At 34.0% G+C, this 15,200-nt stretch overlaps 1 long non-coding RNA gene across 1 annotated transcript; it reads left to right on the top strand.

Annotated features, from left to right (window-relative positions):
* The first annotated feature begins 5,850 nt into the window (after positions 1 to 5,850).
* Positions 5,851 to 8,674, top strand: LOC136038702 (uncharacterized). The gene is made up of 2 exons (XR_010620279.1): positions 5,851 to 6,883; positions 7,720 to 8,674. It is a non-coding gene; the product is annotated as an uncharacterized LOC136038702 (long non-coding RNA).
* The last annotated feature ends 6,526 nt before the right edge of the window (positions 8,675 to 15,200 follow it).

Here is a 15,200-nt window from a genome sequence, read left to right as displayed (position 1 = left end):
CAAGTTATATAAGACGGATGTTCGTGTAGAATTCTATTAATGCTTAAGTTTATAATGACTGATGAAGATGCTCAAAGAGTCTATGCCAGAAAACTTGCTGGTGATAGAGAAAGTCAGAAAAGAAAGAGTGCCGAGGAACTACCAGAGCAACGCGAAAGCAGACTTGCTGCTAAAAGAGAAAGTGAAAAAAGAAAGCATGCCGAGGAACTACCAGAGCAACGCAGAAGCAGACTTGCTGCTAAAAGAGAATGTGAAAAAAGAAAGCATGCCGAGGAACTACCAGAGCAACGCAGAAGCAGACTTGCTGCTAAAAGAGAATGTGAAAAAAGAAAGCATGCCGAGGAACTACCAGAGCAACGCGAAAGCAGACTTGCTGCTAAAAGAGAAAGTGAAAAAAGAAAGCATGCCGAGGAACTACCAGAGCAACGCAGAAGCAGACTTGCTGCTAAAAGAGAATGTGAAAAAAGAAGGCGGGCCGTACAAGAACAGCAAGAAATCAGGCTTGCTGCTGATAGAGAAAGTAAGAAAAGAAAGCGTGCCGAGGAATCAAAAGACCAGCAGGAAATCAGGCTTGCTGCTGATAGAGAAAGTAAGAAAAGAAAGCGTGCCGAGGAATCAAAAGACCAGCAGGAAATCAGGCTTGCTGCTGATAGAGAAAGTAAGAAAAGAAAGCGTGCCGAGGAATCAGAGCAATCTGAAAGTTATCGCCTGGCATTCAGGTACAACCCAGTCGATGATTATAGCTTGAGTAGCTGTGTTCAAATCGGGACAATGTCTAAAATTTGTCCCTATTGCAAGGCCTTGAAATTCAATGGTGAAACAATGGGAATGTGTTGCGCCTCAGGAAAAGTTAAACTTCCTCTATTGGCTGCACCACCAGAGCCATTGAAGACTTTCCTTACTGGAACTACGTCAGAATCTAAGCGTTTTTTGTCAAAAATCAGACAATACAACTCATGTTTCCAAATGACGTCGTTTGGAGCCCAAATCGAAAATCCAGATCAATTTATGTCTACTTTCAAGGTAAAAGGGCAAATTTATCATAAAGCAGGGTCCCTTCTACCATTATTAGGCGAGAATCATAAATTTTTACAATTGTACTTCATCAGTGATAGAAATTCTGAATTGAATGCACGTTGCGAAATTTTTCCAACGTTGAAAGGACAATCGTTTCCCAATTGCAACATCTTTTCCACGAAAATAATAATTTAGTGCGTCTGTTCAAAACAGCCATCGATTTGATGCCTACTGATACTCATAAAATTGTTATTTCCGCTGACAAAACGCCTCCTGGCCAACATGTGCGTAGATACAATGCTCCGACTATCGACGAAGTGGCAATCGTTATGGTCGGTGATCAGTTTTTACCTCGAGATATTATTCTACATAAGCGAAACGCCCAGTTGTTAAGAATTGCTGAAACTCATCGATGCTACGATGCCCTACAATATCCTATCATTTTTTGGGATGGAGCCGACGGCTATCACTTTAATATTAAATTGATGAATCCAGCCACTAACAAAGAAATGAATAAGAAATGCAGTGCAATGCATTATTATTCCTATAGACTAATGATTCGGCAGGATGAAGAAAATTATATTTTAAAATGCCGTGAATTGTTTCACCAATTTGTCGTGGATATGTATGCAAAAATTGAATCAGAACGTTTGCTATATATCCGCCTGAATCAGACCAAGCTCCGCTCTGAACAATACATTCATTTGCGAGATGCAGTTATAAATGACGGTAATACCACAAACGTTGGAAGATTAACAATTTTACCTTCTTCATATGCTGGCAGTCCACGTCATATGCATGAATATGCTCAAGATGCTATTGCGTATGTTCGTCTCTATGGTCGTCCAGATTTATTTATTACATTTACATGTAATCAATCTTGGGACGAGATACTGCAGCTTTTACTTCAAGGACAATCGGCGGTTCATAGGCATGACATTACGGCACGTGTCTTCCGGCAAAAGTTGAAATCACTGATAAACTACCTTGTAAAACATGAAGTGTTTGGGTCAGTGCGATGCTGGATGTACTCAGTGGAATGGCAAAAACGAGGTTTGCCACACGCACATATACTAATCTGGCTACATAAAAAAATTACTTCAAACGAAATTGATGATGTGATTTCCGCTGAAATACCTGATAAAAATGTCGATAAGGGGTTACATGATATTATTGTAAAAAATATGATACATGGACCTTGCGGTGCACTGAACGAAAATTCACCATGCATGGCCAAAGGAAGGTGCACAAAGCAATATCCTCGACTTTTAGTACCCACAACAATTACTGGCAATGATGGTTACCCACAATATAGAAGAAGATCTACTGAAGATGGCGGTAAAACAGCAATAATAAAGAAGCGTAACGGTACCACCATCGAAGTAGATAACCAGTGGGTTGTTCCATATTCCCCTTTATTATCCAAAACATTTAATGCACATATAAACGTTGAATACTGTAACTCCGTAAAGGCAATAAAATATATATGTAAATACGTCAACAAAGGCAGTGACATGGCAGTTTTTGGCTTGCAGTCCGAAATCAAAGATTTCGATGAAATCGTAGAATATCAGGCTGGAAGATACATAAGCAGTAATGAAGCTGTTTGGCGAATTCTTTCATTTCCGATACATGAACGTAGTCCAGCTGTTGTTCACTTAGCGGTACATTTACAGAATGGTCAACGTGTTTATTTCACGGAAACCAACGTGCAACAAAGAGTCCTGAATCCACCGGATACAACATTAACAGCTTTTTTTTCGCTTTGCAAAAATGATTCTTTTGCGAAAAAACTGCTGTATACTGAAGTGCCTTCGTATTACACGTGGAATACTAAAAATAAAGTATTTGAACGTCGAAAACAGGGTAAGTCAGTCGACGGCCAACCTACCATCTTCAAAGATACCACGATAGGAAGACTCTACACCGTTCACCCCAATCAACATGAATGCTTCTTTCTACGCCTGCTTTTGGTGAATGTACCCGGTCCGACATCCTTTGAGTATTTGAGGACTGTAAATGGTACTATACATGCCACTTACCGTAGTGCATGCCAAGCTCTGAATTTATTGGAGAATGACCAACACTGGGATAACTGCATCAATGACGCGTGCGAAACGTCAACCCCAAGTCAAATTCGTGCATTGTTTGGCATCATTTTAACAACTTGCTCTCCATCAGCTCCTACAGAGTTATGGGAAAAATATAAGTCAAAAATGTCCGAAGATATACTTCATCGAAAACAGTTAGAGACGTCAGACATGACTTTTGATTTTACACCAGAAATTTATAACTACACTTTAGTTGTTATAGAAGATATTTGCATAAGTATGGCAAACAAACCTCTTCAGGGTTTGGGAATGCCTTCACCTAACCGTATCGCTGCTGTTTCGACATGTGTAGAATTGGATCGTGAACAAAGTTACAGTACGAGTGATCTATTGTCGTATGTACAAAATAACATTTCCAAGTTAACGTCGGAACAAAAAGACATTTATGATACGATAATGCATTGTGTCGATAACAACGTTGGAGAAATTTTCTTTTTGGATGCGCCAGGAGGTACTGGTAAAACGTTTGTGATAAAACTGATTCTGGCATCAATTCGATCTAAAAATGATATAGCGTTGGCAATTGCGTCGTCCGGAATAGCCGCAACATTGCTGCCTGGTGGAAGAACTGCTCATTCCGCTTTGAAATTGCCTCTGAACTTGCATTCTACAGAAACTCCCACGTGCAATATTTCCAAATCATCTGGGATGGGTAAAGTATTGCAGCAATGCAAACTTATTATTTGGGATGAGTGCACAATGGCACACAAAAAATCGCTCGAGGCTCTGGATCAATGCTTGAAAGATTTAAGAGGGAATTCGAAACCCTTTGGCAGCACATTAATATTGCTTGCAGGAGATTTCAGGCAAACATTACCTATAATACCTAGATCAACTCCTGCAGACGAAATGAATGCTTGCCTGAAAAATTCTAATTTATGGGCACACGTAAAAACATTAAAATTAACTACAAATATGCGTGTCCGATTGCAAAACGATGACTCTGGTCAAACATTTTCAGATCAATTGCTAGCAATGGGAAACGGAAAGCTCCCAGTAGACTCAATTTCAGGATGTATACAACTACCTGCTGATTTCTGTAATTTAGTGACGTCCAAAAATGAATTGATTGAAAATATATTTCCGAATATTCTAAAAAATTATAAAAATAATAAATGGCTAAGTGAAAGAGCGATTCTCGCACCCAAGAATATAGACGTCCACGAAATCAACAATATTATTTTGACCAAGATTCAAGACCAGGCAGTCCTTTACAAGTCAGTCGACACAGTTTTGGAACCAAATGAAGCGGTTAATTATCCATCTGAATTTTTAAATTCCATAGATCTTTCAGGGTTTCCACCACACGTGCTACAACTAAAAATAGGCGTACCAATAATATTGTTACGTAACATAAACCCACCAAAGCTTTGCAATGGCACTCGACTTGCCGTAAAAAAAACAATGGAAAACCTAATAGAGGCCACAATCCTGACAGGGCCTTTTGAGGGTGAGGCTGTTCTTATTCCTCGCATTCCCATGATTCCAACAGATCTGCCTTTTCAATTTAAAAGATTGCAATTCCCAATTCGATTAGCATTTGCAATCACCATTAACAAAGCTCAAGGTCAATCATTAGAAAAATGTGGTATTGATCTTAATACTGATTGTTTTTCCCATGGACAATTGTACGTTGCATGTTCGAGGGTCGGTAAACCTGACAATCTATTTATATGCAGCGAGAATTGGACAGCGAAGAATGTTGTATATTCTCAAGTTTTACGAAGTTAGTTGTATTTCGGAACCAAATGAAGCGGTTAATTATCCATCTGAATTTTTAAATTCCATAGATCCTTCAGGGTGTCCACCACACCTGCTACAACTAAAAATAGGTGTACCAATAATACTTTTAAGAAATATCAACCCACCAAAGCTTTGCAATGGCACGCGACTTGCCGTAAAAAAAACAATGGAAAACCTAATAGATGCCACAATCTTGACAGGGCCTTATGAGGGTGAGGCTGTTCTTATTCCTCGCATTCCCATGATTCCAACGGATCTGCTTTTCCAATTTAAAAGATTGCAATTCCCAATTCGATTAGCATTTGCAACCACCATCAACAAAGCTCAAGGGCAATCACTAGAAAAATGCGGTATAGATCTTAATACAGATTGCTTTACCAATGTACAATTGTATGTTGCATCTTTGAGGGTCGGTAAACCTGACAATCTATTTATACGCACAGACAATGGGACAGCGAAGACTGTTGTATATTCACAAGTTTTACGTAGTTAATTTGTATTGTATCTATCTATCTATCTATCTATATAAAAACGAGTTGTGTGTATGCATGTTTGTTTGTTTGTAAAAAGAAGGTTTGCATATGACGTCATTATTAGTACATACGGCTTTGTATATGGACAGACAATGGGAAAGCCAAGAATGTTGTATATTCGCAATTTTTACGTAGTTTGAAACACATATATAAATCTATCTATATTCACAGGTGGGACACAGGGACACAACTACAATGGCGCGTAACTAATATGGCGCGTAACTAATATGGCGCGTAACGACTTACACGCGCGGGGGGGCTTGGGGGGGGCGCGAAGCGCCCCCACCAACTAGGTGTTGGGGTGGCGCGAAGCGCCACCCCAACAGCTAGTATATATATATATATATATATATATATATATATGTTTTTATCTACGTAAAACTTGCGAATAAACAACATTCTTTGCTGTCCCATTGTCTGTGCTTATAAATAGATTGTCAGGTTTACCGACTCTTGAACATGCAACATATAATGGTCCATGGGAAAACAATCCGTATTCAGATCTATACCTCATGATTCTAATGATTGCCCTTGAGCTTTGTTGATGGTGATTGCTAATCGACCATTCCCTGAGTCGCCATCGTCATTTATATATCCCCCTGTGCACCCCGGCGTCCCCTTTGTAGTTATGTCCCTGTGTCCCGGTCGTCATTTATATTCCCTGTGTCCCGGTCGTCATTTGTGTCCCGGTTTTCCAGTCTGTGATTTCTCTTTGAGTGTCCCGGGCGTCATTTATATTCCTTGTGTCCCGGTGTCCCGGTCGTCATTTATATCCCCCTGTGCCCCCCGGCGTCCCCATTGTAGTTGTGTCCCTGTGTCCCGGTCGTCATTTATATTCCCTATGTCCCGGTCGTCATTTGTCTCCCGGTGTCCCGGTCTGTATATACATTCGTTTTTTAGTTTTGTTTTTCTCCTTTATTTTTTTCCTTTTTTCTTTTTTTTCTTTTTTAGTTTATTTAGATTTTTAGATTTTTTAGTTTTTTTATTAGTTTTTAGTTTTTTTGTAGTTTTTACCATTTTTTTAGTTTTTTTAGTTTTTTTTTTTACTTATGTCCTGGTCGTCATTTATACTCCCTGTGTCCCGGTCGTCATTTGTGTCTCGGTGCTTTTTTTATTAGTTTTTATTTTTTTTGTAGTTTTTGCCTTTTTTTATTTTTTTCAGTTTTTTTTTTAGTTATTAGATTTTTACCTTTTTTTAGTTTTTTTAATTTTTTAGCTTTTTTAGTTTTTTTTTCTTTTTAGTTTTTTTTGTAGTTTTTACCTTTTTTAGTTTTTTTCTTCTTTTGTATTAGTGTGAAATAATTCAGACGTCATATGCGAACAAACATGACGTCACCTGATCCACAGATCCACACACAGACAACTTATTTATATATATATCTTCTATATATATAAAAATAAGTTGTCTGTCCGTTACGCCAGATTATATCTATATATATAAAAATAAGTTGTCTGTGTGTGGATCTGTGGATGGATCAGGTGACGTCAAAACTGAAAAAACTAAAAAAAGGCAAAAACTACAAAAAAAACTAAAAACTAATAAAAAAAATAAAAAAGCTAAAAAACTAAAAAAACTAAAAAAAGGCAAAAACTACAAAAAAAACTAAAAACTAATAAAAAAGCTAAAAAACTAAAAAAAACTAAAAAAAGGCAAAAACTACAAAAAAAACTAAAAACTAATAAAAAAAATAAAAAAGCTAAAAAACTAAAAAAACTAAAAAAAATAAAAAAAGGTAAAAAACTAAAAAAACTAAAAACTAAAAACTAAAAAAAACTAAAAAAAAAGGAAAAAACTGAAAAATAAGCTAAAATAAAGGTAAAAACCAATAAAAAACTAAAAAAAAAACTGAAAAAACTAAAAAAAGGCAAAAACTACAAAAAAAAAACTAAAAACTAATAAAAAAAGTAAAAAAGCTAAAAAACCAAAAAAACTTAAAAAACTAAAAAAAGGTAAAAAACTAAAAAAACTAAAAAATAAAAAAAACTAAAAAAAAGGAAAAAACTGAAAAATAAGCTAAAATAAAGGTAAAAACCAATAAAAAACTAAAAAGAAAAAAAGGAAAAAACTAAAAAAAATTTTCATCTAAAAAACTAAAAAAAACTAAAAAAGGTAAAAACTAAAAGAACTAAAAAAGAAAAAAATAAATGACGACACTCAAAGAGAAAGCGACCAGGACAAAAGGAATGTTCGATTAGCAATCAACAAAGCACCGGGACACAGGGAGTATAAATGACGACCAGGACATAAGTAAAAAAAACAAACTATCTATATATATAAAAATAAGTTGTCTGTGGATCTGTGGATCGTGGATCAGGTGACGTCACCTGAAAAAACTGGATCAGGTGACGTCAAAACGGAAAAAACTAAAAAAAGGCAAAAACTACAAAAAAAACTAAAAACTAATAAAAAAAATAAAAAAGCTAAAAAACTAAAAAAACTAAAAAAAGGCAAAAACTACAAAAAAAACTAAAAACTAATAAAAAAGCTAAAAAACTAAAAAAAAGGCAAAAACTACAAAAAAAACTAAAAACTAATAAAAAAAATAAAAAAGCTAAAAAACTAAAAAAACTAAAAAAAGGTAAAGAACTAAAAAAACTAAAAACTAAAAAAAAAACTAAAAAAAAGGAAAAAACTGAAAAATAAGCTAAAATAAAGGTAAAAACCAATAAAAAACTAAAAAAAAAACTGAAAAAACTAAAAAAAGGCAAAAACTACAAAAAAACTAAAAACTAATAAAAAAAGTAAAAAAGCTAAAAAACTAAAAAAACTAAAAAAACTAAAAAAACTAAAAAAAGGTAAAAAACTAAAAAAAATAAAAAATAAAAAAAAAAAATAAAAAAAAAGGAAAAAACTGAAAAATAAGCTAAAATAAAGGTAAAAACCAATAAAAAACTAAAAAGAAAAAAAGGAAAAAACTAAAAAAAATTTTCATCTAAAAAACTAAAAAAAACTAAAAAAGGTAAAAACTAAAAGAACTAAAAAAGAAAAAAATAAATGACGACACTCAAAGAGAAAGCGACCAGGACAAAAGGAATGTTCGATTAGCAATCAACAAAGCACCGGGACACAGGGAGTATAAATGACGACCAGGACATAAGTAAAAAAAAAAACTAACAAAACTAAAAAGAAGGTAAAAACTACAAAAAAACTAAAAAGAAAAAAAAAACTAAAAACTAATAAAAAAACTAAAAAATCTAAAAATCTAAATAAACTAAAAAAGAAAAAAAAAGGAAAAAAATAAAGGAGAAAAACAAAACTAAAAAACGAATGTATATACAGACCGGTACACCGGGATACAAATGACGACCGGGACACAGGGAATATAAATGACGACCGGGACACAGGGACACAACTACAACGGGGACACCGGGGGAAACAGGGGGATATAAATGACGACCGGGACAAAAAAACTAAAAAGAAAAAAAACTAAAAACTAATAAAAAAACTAAAAAATCTAAAAATCTAAATAAGCTAAAAAAGAAAAAAAAAGGAAAAAAATAAAGGAGAAAAACAAAACTAAAAAACGAATGTATATACAGACCGGGACACCGGGATACAAATGACGACCGGGACACAGGGAATATAAATGACGACCGGGACACAGGGACACAACTACAACGGGGACACCGGGGGAAACAGGGGGATATAAATGACGACCGGGACACCGGGACAGGGAATGGTCGATTAGCAATCACCATCAACAAAGCTCAAGGGCAATCATTAGAATCATGAGGTATAGATCTGAATACAGATTGTTTTCCCATGGACCATTATATGTTGCATGTTCAAGAGTCGGTAAACCTGACAATCTATTTATATGCAAAGACAATGGGACAGTAAAGAATGTTGTATATTCGCAAGTTTTACGTAGTTAAAACCATATATATATATATATATATATATATCTATCTATATTCACAGGTGGGACATAGGGACACAACTACAATGGCGCGTAACTATTATGGCGCGTAACGACTTACGCGCGCGGGGGGGCTTGGGGGGGGCGCGAAGCGCTCCCACCAACTAGGTGTTGGGGTGGCGCGAAGCGCCACCCCAACAGCTAGTATATATATATATATATATATATATATATATATATATATATATATATATATATATATATATATATATATATATATATATATATATCTATATTCACAGGTGGGACATAGGGACACAACTACAATGGCGCGTAACTAATATGGCGCGTAACGACTTACGCGCGCGGGGGGGCTTGGGGGGGCTTGCGAAGCGCCCCCACCAACTAGATGTTGGGGTGGCGCGAAGCGCCACCCCAACAGCTAGTATATATATATATATATATATATATATATATATATATATATATATATATATATATATATATATATATATATATATATATATATATATATATATATATATATATATATATATATATATATATATATATATATATATATATATATATACATCACTACATGTTCAATACAGCCACCCTTTGAAAACACACGAATTCTTTCTTGAACCTATTTAGATCGTTTTCGTGGCCAGTCATGGCTGTTCCTCATTTTCCAACTGTAAATTTCATTGTCAATTTTTTTTTCATCTTTACATCAGAAAGTTTTTTATGAGGTAAAGATATCGCTGTCACTTATCTTCACACTCCATTTTTCTTTCTTCATCATTTTGGATTTTCATTACTTCAGACAATTTGTCAATGCCCTTTGCTTTAGCTGCCCTTATTGGTCTAGATTTACATGACTGTCCATGTTGTGGATTTGTTAATTGTTCAGGTGGTTGGACAAAAACTTCTTTTTCTTCCAACAAATTATTATTTATAACACTTGTAAATTTTTGTTTTTTGGGTTTTGTCTTATAGTTTAGGCGGTTCCAAAGAATTATCATTTTAATTATGATTGTTATCATTTTCAGTTTTGACAAGTTTTGATTCTTGCTGTCACTTATCTTCTAGCCCCATTCTTTTTTTCTTCATTTTGGATTTTCATTTCTTCAGACAATTTAACACTACCCTTTGCTTTAGCTTCTTATTGTTCTAGTCTTTTATTTGATCTGACACTATCTTTATGAGTTATGGGCTATTGTATTTCATAGTATTGGATGTGACCATCTCTTACTCGGTTACTAGCTACTGCTGCAACGCGGGAAATGGTCCAGATTGTAGATTTATTAATTGTTCAGGTGGTGAGACAAAAACTTCTTTTTCTTCCAACAAATTGTCATTTATAACACTTGCAAATTTTCGGTTTTTGGATCTTGTGTTATTTGTTGGTCCAGGCTGGTGATTTTCGTCCATTGTGAATTGCATGCCAATGACCTTTGCTTTAGCTGCCCTTGTTAGTCTAGTATTACAAGATAGTCCAGGTTGTAAATTTTCTAATTGTTCAGGTGGTGGGACAAAACTTTTTTTTTCTTTCAACAAATTATTATTTATAACACTTAAATATTTTCGTTTTTTTGGTCTACCTCTCGATAAGTTTTTCATACTAATATGTATTTTATACTGAATCTTTTCAAAGATACTTGATTATTGAAGCAAGTTCAATTGCTAGCACCAATTTTCTACTAAGCTTCAAACTTTTGGTTTTCTTATTTAAGGTTTTTGAATTACTGCAATCCCCTGTTAAAACAGAATCAAATATTTTTGCAATTACCAGTTTTTTACTTTTTAAGTCTTTTTACTTACAATTTAATGTCTTTTCATACTGAAATGTTTTCAAAGGTATTTGATTATTCAAGCAAGTTCAATCAACGATTAAATCGTTATTTGACTATTCAACGTTCAACGTTTTGATTACACAAAACGGTATTTGATTATTCAACGTTCTAACAACGATTTCTACTAAGCTTCAAATTTTTGGATTTTTTAAGGTGTTTGAATTGTTGTAATCCCTTGTTAAAATATATACATATATTTTTGCAGTTACCAGTTTTTTGCTCTTTATGAAATTTAATGTCTTTTCATTCGGTATCTTATCAAAGATTATTGAATCAAGTCTGATTTCTACTAAGCTTCAAACTTTTGGTTTCCTTTTTTAAGGTTTTTGAATTGTTGTAATCCCTTGTCCTAATATATACAAACATTTTTTCAACTGCCAGTTTTTGCTCTTTAAGTATCTCAATGTAAGCTTTTCCATGCATGAAAATCTTCAATTTGTCCACAATAGGGGTGCAACATCATTGCAACACTGATGTATATAAAAATAACATCACTCACATAAAAACAAATTTCCAAAATTAAGGCTCTTAACGATTTTTCTCGAAATTCTGACCTATATAGATTGTTTTTATTGGGCCAGAGTAACCCAGAATGCCGACTTTCCGGAAAAAATATGGAGGTGTTTTTTAAGAAAAATACAGACATACATACATATACAATAATCGCTCGTTTATAAAGATAGTGTATATATATATATATATATATATATATATATATATATATATATATATATATATATATATATATATATATATATATATATATATATATATATATATATATATATATATATAAATGCTGAAACAGCGCATGTGGGATCACTTGCACCTGGCTTGCACAAGGTTGTACAAAACAGTACAGTTGTACAAGGTGGTACAGTAAGTTTTTATTGAATGTGTATTGTTCAGAAAAGAAATTTTAAGGTAGCAGGCTTGTGCATGGTCTCTTCAGTATAATAAAAAAAAGAGTTGTAACATGTGGTTTTTTATTCAACAATATTTCCAAAAATAATGGTTACTGCTGTGCTAATAGGCCTAATTCTAAATAATCATAATAAAACACAAGACAATAAATTTGGCAATGTTTCATATGTCCAGAACCATATCTGGCACCATGGGCAGTAGGGACACAATTGTTGTGTTGTGGTGGTAATGGAGAATTGAGAAATCTTTATTTTTACATTCATTCACTAGCTAGAAGATGAACATAATATTGGATACACCTTTATTCACTCTATCCAAAAATAACAGTCACTGCCAGGTTTGCACTTTCTTTCAGATTTGCTCCAATAGGCACCCCCAGGTGAGTAAGGTTGCGAACAAAAGGAACTTCAAATCTGAATAGACTTATTGAGCTTCTATTTTCTTTATAGTTAAAAGGCAGAACAAATGTTTTATCAGTATTAAAACTCAAACCAATGTGCTCATACTCTTGTTAGAGAAGCTCAAAAGACAAAGAGCATCCTTGGAAAGCACAAAAAAGGTTCAGTAAGTCATCTGCAAACATATAGTCACTGCCACTACAAATTCTATTTTGAGTCTTTACAGGGTTCCTTAAATTGCCATGCTACTTCTTTGTTTGGCTAGTAGAAATGGGTCAAAAATTTACTGTTCCATTCAAACTCTAATACTAAGTTGATATTTAGTCATATATTCTACATGCATGGATTTATTACGATCAAATTTGAAAAACTCTTTATATGTCTTATAATACTGTCATTTTATTCAATGTTTTCAAGAGCCATCAGGACTCAAATTATAGATTGCCTTCCTGTGGGGGAATTATAAAAAATGATACAAATTCCAATAAAATAAACTTAAAAAAAAAATTTAATTCCATACCCTTTCTAAATGTAGGCTAATTATCACTACTGTTGTAACTGTACCCTAATGGAGCCAGAAGATAAAGTAAAATGAGCCCTAGGTTACATTTAGAAATTTGCTGATCTTCTCCATTGTTTTTATTTGATATTATGGACCAATTGTTAATAACAAAATAAGCAGAAAAAAATATTACAAACTCCCATAATCAGTAAAGTTTTATATACAGCCTAAAATTGGCTCTTTTAAAAGGGGTCTGGTGTGTAGTTGTGACAACAGTGATAACTACATTTTAGAAAAAGCATTGATTTTTAAATTCAAAATTACTGAACAACTATTTCTACTTAACACCAGAAATATTTGAAAGAAACTTGCAATTTTACTATTCAGTTTAGCACCCTAAAATTACACCTCTCGACCTGTGAAAACATTTTTTTAATTTTGGAAATATACAGTCTTGGCATGGTTAAGACCAGGGCACAGTCTTGGGGCCTACCCTATATGTTACCGTGAATGTCCATATATTGGTTAATGTAGACATTATGTGATGACATTAGGTTAGATTTGGTTTGGTTCGATGAGATTAGGTTGGTTAGGTTAGCTTGAGTTGGGTTTTTAACCCATTTCTGATATTTAAAACTAAATTTAACCTAATCTAACCTAACCTAAAGAAACATAATCTAACCTAACTTTTACTTTTAACATCATAGCTTGAATAAGACTGAAAAAAGCTGACTTGCAAAGCTAATTGGATCATAGCCCCCAATAATTTGGAGAAAAAATTATGATATAGCCCATGCCCCTTGACTATCTGGATATGGACCCCTCTTGCACCAGTCCCCCAATAAAAATGCCGAAGCTACATCCCTGCTTATGAGCTGACAACAATAGCATTGTCAGCTCAGGGAACTCTATCAGTGAGAATACAATGACATCTGCCTGTGTGCATTTGTTCAAACTGTCAATGAACAGGGGGTGGTTAAACAAACCATAGTGCACCATGTAGGGTCCGACAGAAAAGTCAGCTCACTAGCATCACTGAAGCTGGCAGATACAGGATTCCCCTATTGCTAGCAAGTCGAAATTAAGGTAAAATGAGATTTATAACTTCTTAAGTTTACCAGATCTGACTATAATAAACCCATTCAAGGGGAGTATAAGATCTGAACTATCAACTTAGCACTAGATTTCATATCAAGTATTTTTTTCTTAGCTCTGTAAGCTAAAAAAAGGGACAATGTGTCAATTTGGGTCCTTTTAAGAGCTCAAAATAGAATTTATGATTGTAGCAATTAGTATATCTGGAATGAGGACAGTAGGGTGTATTAAGTGGTATGTTTGTCTTCTACCTAGATATTGAGCTAAAAGACAAAATGTTTGAGCTTACACAGAGATCAAATGATACAACTCTTTTATTATTGCAGTGATTGGTAAACATATAATAGTTAGCCACTTCTGAAGAAAAAATTCTAAACAAAAAAAAGTAGTAATATTTTATTCTTTATTTTATGATATTCCTAAATATTATGGTTCTTTGCTGACAATGCATCCTCCCTTCATGATGGTCCCATTTATAGAAAAAGAAATAAAAGAAAACAATGAAATTCTTGCTCTATAATATAGCATACAATAGGCTTCTATTAATAAGATTATCCTGTTTCCTTCTGTTGTTATCCAATTTTTAAAATCATTTCAAATATTACAACTAAACATCATCAAGTTGAAGCTGGTGGAACCTGTTTAAACAAAGAGCCTATGACGCATCACAAGCTTCAATTAATAGACAAATGTATTACTAGGGCTAGGCTATATCTGGGAACAAGAAGGAAGCACGGTCAATTGCCAGAAAACAACCTGATTCTATTCCTGACATAGAAAAATGGTGGATACACTGCTCAACACCTTTTTCTATCCTCTTTCTATATGTGACTATCATTTTATACACAAATGCACTCCCCTCAATGATGGTCCTGTATATCCTTTTCTTAAAACTCTTTTGCATACTGATTATAATGATCAAGATAATCGATTTATTTAACCCAGGCTCCTACAAGAAAAAGCAATATGCAAAGGCAAATTCATAATTAATTACTATACTATATATCATTACACTGATCATGGCCTGCATAGCACATGTAAGAGTCTCCTGATTCTCTTCCTTCAGCTGGGAGTGCAATTTATGGGTGAGGTGAAATAATCAAACTCTTCCCATGTTTTTCCCAGATTACTCCAGGTACCCATTTGGAGCTGGATTGA

Source organism: Artemia franciscana, chromosome 18, assembly GCF_032884065.1.
Source record: "Artemia franciscana chromosome 18, ASM3288406v1, whole genome shotgun sequence".
In the NCBI taxonomy this organism is placed as follows: domain Eukaryota; kingdom Metazoa; phylum Arthropoda; class Branchiopoda; order Anostraca; family Artemiidae; genus Artemia; species Artemia franciscana.
This window is presented reverse-complemented; position numbering and strand designations above follow the sequence as displayed.